This window comes from Arachis ipaensis, chromosome B05 (assembly GCF_000816755.2).
Source record: "Arachis ipaensis cultivar K30076 chromosome B05, Araip1.1, whole genome shotgun sequence".
In the NCBI taxonomy this organism is placed as follows: domain Eukaryota; kingdom Viridiplantae; phylum Streptophyta; class Magnoliopsida; order Fabales; family Fabaceae; genus Arachis; species Arachis ipaensis.
This window is the reverse complement of record NC_029789.2, coordinates 87,865,804-87,871,248: the sequence shown is the minus strand read 5'-3', so window position 1 is coordinate 87,871,248 and position 5,445 is coordinate 87,865,804. Positions and strand designations below refer to the sequence as shown.

The window sequence follows — 5,445 nt, the reverse complement described above, 5'->3', positions numbered from 1 at the left end:
AAGCCGGCCAAACTTAATACCAAGAATTATGCAATGCAAGACTAACAGCATTAATCAATAGATCGTCATGTGCATAAAGCTCTAATTCTCGTCATTCGACAAGACCTAATACATGACAAACACTCAGAGTATGCAATTGAAGCATAGTCAGTCCATTCCTCAGGCTCTACAGGAAGAACTGCTCTGATACCATAATGTAACACCCTAACTACCAAAGCTCACGCTTCCGGCTGCGCGACTCTGATAGCTCGGACATTACGACAACTTTTATACTATTTAATACTAAAATATGAGCCTGTTGAAAACTTTAAACCGCAATACCGCTCCCAAAGATACTTTCGTTCGATAACGTACATCCATAAATACCATTCAACTTACAACAACTCATAAAGAGTACATACATATATATATACATACATATATATAAATATTATTACAAGCATTAACCAATACAATTCCTATCCCTCTTACAGAATATATATCAAGATAAAGGCGAGGGTACAATAAACCATAACTAAAACAATACAGAGCATCATATCAACAATTAAATAAGCTCTTCGTAACTTCTGCGCCCATATCCTGAAAGGGGAAAAATGTAGGGGGGTGAGAACATCATCCTCGAAAGGGTTCTCAGTAGAGGGTTTTTGGGAATTACTGTAATAGGATACATAAAGATAACCGCACCAGTGATTAATAACTGTCTTATGCCTTTTTTCAAAAACAACAGTTTTCAATAAGGTAAAGTTGGAAATCTTTTCTGAAAGAGGAACCGTTCAATTCTCAAAAACACCAAAAGCCTTTCAAAAAGGTTTATCTATGCTGAACCAAAATAGCCTTTCATATTTTTCCAAATCAGAAACACAAAATCGAAATGAACCATCGGTCCATCTCAATCCAACCACGGCCCTAGGCCCAAACAATCCAACCACGGCCCTAGGCCCAAACAATCCAACCATCAACCAAATCACCACAATCCAACAGAGTTCCAATTGCAAACACAGATAGGAAGTTCAAGCACAAACAAACAGTTACAGCAAGTAGAACAATTAGCAGTTAATCACAAAGGCAAACCAAGTACAATATGCACACCCAAACAATGTATTATAGCATCATTCTTTCCTCCAGTGATTCAAACGGTAAAAATAGTTTAGTTCTAAATAAGCCGAACTCAACGTATAAGGTTCATCAAATAAATTAAGCTTGAAAACATAAATATCCTTTTAATAAATTAAATAATACAATCTCTCAAATCCAACCTTTTTTAAATAACCTTTCAAATAAGACTAAGAGTTTATAGAAATTTCGGCAGCACCTCCCTTAGAACTTGGACTTTTGCCACCCGGTTTGGGTCCCAACTAAACCGTTCCTCATTCCTTTTCAGCAACACAAAACCAGAAATCAATTCAAAGCAGGCTAAATCCAACAATCGCCTCAGTGGCGTATCTCAAGGATACCATTTCAAAATCAACTCAATATCAATCGATTTAACTCATTTCCAAAGCTTTAAAGAATCAATTCGGCAATAAATCATTTGTCCATAACCAAGTCAATTAAAGTAAACCAGGCTGAATTCAAAAGTGCATTCGACTTTTCACATCATTGAAATAATTGACTCAATTCAAACCAATCCTCAACGGTTTAAACTCATATTTTAAATCTTTAAAGAATCAACTTTAAAACATTACATTTCAATAAGCCGCACAACAATTCAGCCAAACCAACATCTATAATCATTCGAGTCAATCAAATAATACATAAGGCAATTTCAATCACCAAATACACAATATCTCATATCAGTATCCATATGTAATAATTCCAATACATAAAACATAGTTTTGGAAAGCGCCCCTACCTCAAAATGCAAATCCATAATCCAAACGCATCACAGAATCCTTTCCGCCTCAACCCGAGATCAACAATCAAAATCCCGGCAGCCAAAACCTCGGTTCCAAGCCATTTTCGCAACAGTCTCAACAACTCTAATCGCAACATACAACAATCGAAACTCAATTGTATAGCGATTAATGCCACAAACCTCAGCGCATGATGACAGAACAGTAACTAAAGGGCTTTCAAATCGAAAACGCTTACTGAACCGAAGGAGGAACGGCTGAACCGACACGGCGGCGGTCTCCGAACCGGCTCGGCGGCAGCTCCGGCGGCAACCAGAAGCTCCGGTGGATCAACTATAAAAGCCACGCAGTATCAAAACCTCCTCAATATCCAAAATGACTGAAACCACAAATTAAACGCTTACCGGCAGAGTTCTCCGGCGACGGCAGAGGCAGTTTCCTCCACTCTCCTCCATGATCAACCACGATGGAGGTGGAAGCTGGCAGAGGCGGCGGTGGTTCCGACGACGGCGCGGCTCCACCACCAGTGACCGAGGAGCGTGACAGAAGCGTTTCCCCACTCAATGGCGCTCTCTCCTTCGAACCGGATCGGAGCAGACAGTAGTGGCGAGTTGGCAGCTTCGAACAGCAAGCCATGGCGATGAGGGACTTCAGTGGTGGTGGAAGGACAGCGGAGGGCCCGCAACGGTGGAGGCACGGCCGCAGAACAAGGACCCCCTTTTTCTGCCGATCTCTCTCTCCCTCCTGCTCGAGCTTCTCTCTTCGACCCTCCATGGATGGCGAGGACTCAGACTCCGCGGTGAGGAGGACGATGACGCGAGCATCACGGTGGCGGTCGAAGTCCAGCCGCAACGGGAACCAAGCACCGCGGCGGTCCTACCCGCGACGGTGACGGCGACAGCTTCACCTCCTCCGCGCGCACCCCTTTCTTCTTCGTCTGTGGTGGTGAACAGCGAGCAGCTTGGCGGCGACGACAAGGCCCATCGATGCTGGCTCGCCCCTCCCTCTTCTCTTCCCCTGACACAACTCAGACTCCCTCTCCCTTTTCTGTTTATGTTTTCCTTTTCCATCATGGAAAAGAAACGCTGCTGCTGCTGAGTTAGGAAGAAGGGGGGTTTTCGGCTGCAGCTGGGGCATGGGGAAACAATGGGTTACCGGGTCATGGGTTAGGGTTTTAGGGTTAGGGCTTCATTTTCAAAAATTAGGGTTAAGGGCATGGGCATTTTAGTAATTTCACTTAAAATCGGGAATAATATAGTAATTGAAATCCAAATTAAATCCAACATTATTTGTACATAGAAAATACTATTTGCTCATCAATTTCACAAATTATTTTCAATAAAATGTCCAAATCTAAAAATTAGAAATAATATGCTTAATTTCTTCATTTTCCAAAATAGCAGTAATAATATTTAAAATATTACTTATCTAATCCAATTCATATAAAATCCTTATTATTTCATAACTATCAACCTTATACTTTAAATATAGAAAATAATCCAATAATTATAAAATTGGATAATAACCATAACTTATCTCAAATCCAATAAATCAAAACTTGCCTTAATTATATTTAATAAAATAATCTCTGAAATTAAGGCTATAAATAACTGTAGGATTTGAGACTTGATCATAATAAGACTTTTCAAAGATTCTGGGTCTTACATGGGACTAATGTCTTATTATTTGGGAATTGAAGTGAAACAAATAGAGGATGGAATTTTCATCTCACAAGAGGCTTATGCAAGAGAGCTATTAAAAAAACTCAATATGCTAGACTGCAATCCTACCAATACACCTATGGAGTGTAGAGTCAAACTTTTCAAAGAGGAAGGTGTAAGAAAAGTTGATCAAACATTATTTAGAAGTCTCGTGGGGAGTTTAAGGTATTTGACCTGTACCAGACCTGACATTTTATTTTCAGTTGGGTTAGTTAGTTGTTTCATAGAGAATCCAACAGAAACCCATATGAAGGCAGCCAAGAGAATTTGTCACTATCTTAGAGGCACTCTTGAGTATAGCGTGTTTTATTCAGTTTTAGATGAATTCAAATTAGTGGGCTATTGTGATAGTGATTATGCTGGGGATATTGACAATAGGAAGAGTATTATTGGATTTGTTTTCTTTCTAGGAAATAATGCAATTTCTTGGTGTTCAAAGAAACAACCTATAGTCACTCTTTCAACTTGTGAAGCTGAATATGTTACTGCCACTGCCTGTGCATGTCATGCAATTTGGCTGAAGATACTACTAAAAGAACTTCATTTTGAGCAAGCTGAATCCACCAAGATCATGATGAACAATAAGTCAGCGATTGCCCTAACAAAGAATCCAGTGTTTCATAACAGAAGCAAGCACATAGAAACAAAGTATCATTTCATTCGACAATGTACTGAGAACATGCATGTGGAGGTTGAGTATGTGAAATCACTTGATCAAGTTGCTGACATTTTCACAAAACCTCTAAAATATGATGCTTTTCAAAAGTTAAGGATTATGATTGGAGTCGAAAAATTATCAAGTTTAAGGGAGAATGTTAAAAATAAACTTGATAGTTAGAATTTAATAATGAATAGAAACTACAGTTTAAATAAGTTGTCTATATTTAATTTTAATTTAAACTATTTGTTTATTAGGATGTATTAAATTTAGATGTCAAAAAAAGTATAAATACATGTGTAATTATTTCATAAATAACAACACACAAATATATTCAATACATTCTTTTTCATTTTATATTTTTTGTGAATGTGTGTCTTGTTCTTTTATTTTCCAACAAGTAACCCATTTGCATGATTTTTCTAGGTTGCTGACAATCTCTTTTCTTTTTGTTTTCTCATTCTCTCTGATTTTTTCTATAGTATTTTTCAAAAGCCTAAAAAACACAAACCCGTATGTCGAATACATAAAAATGACGAAGAAGATGAATAATGCACACTGCACTAGCCTAAAAATGCAAGAGTAATAATTTGAGAAAAAGTGATAAAAAAATGGCTAATCTTTTTTTTTTTTCTAAAGTTTTTTAATATTTACTCTCTCGTCATGTGAAATAAATAAATTGTTGGTATTTTTTTAATAAAGTAAGGGCTTCACTACTTGCAGTTATTCTTATTGGATGAGTATCTGATTTCATCTCTTTAACTTCTTTCTTTTTTCATTATAGATTTTTTGAATGGTTATCATTTCATCTGTCCCATTTCAGTGGCCTTATTTCCCTTGTTTATTGTGTGATGCAAATTTTTCTCTTATTGTCTTTTTATTTTCTTTTACTTTAATTTTTATTTTTTTTATTATTCATTTATTCTTTCATAAAAAGCTTTGTTAAAGTCTGGCGACGCATTTCTGGTAATGTTTTATTTTTTCTTAAAACAACACCTGATATTTTTATTCAGGTTATGGTTGAGGATGTAAACGTTATTACTCGAACACAACATTTCGATTAATAAACTATAGAAAAGACACTTAATGTAGAATTTGGTTACTAATTAGTAACCAATGATTTATTGTTAGTGCCAATTTATACCAATGATATTTGCAATTCGTATATGATGAGATAGAAGTTAATATAAACTCAATATTAGGAGAATAAAAG

At 36.8% G+C, this 5,445-nt stretch overlaps 1 long non-coding RNA gene across 2 annotated transcripts; it reads right to left on the bottom strand.

Moving 5' to 3' along the window:
* Positions 539 to 2,177, bottom strand: LOC107641933. 2 transcript variants are annotated; one of them, XR_002347920.1, is made up of 3 exons: positions 2,092 to 2,153; positions 1,853 to 1,979; positions 539 to 579 (listed from the first exon to the last, which is right to left on the bottom strand). It is a non-coding gene; the product is annotated as an uncharacterized LOC107641933 (long non-coding RNA). The 2 variants fall into 2 exon arrangements; XR_001620528.1 differs by lacking the exon at positions 539 to 579 and having other exon boundaries at positions 1,621 to 1,979; positions 2,092 to 2,177.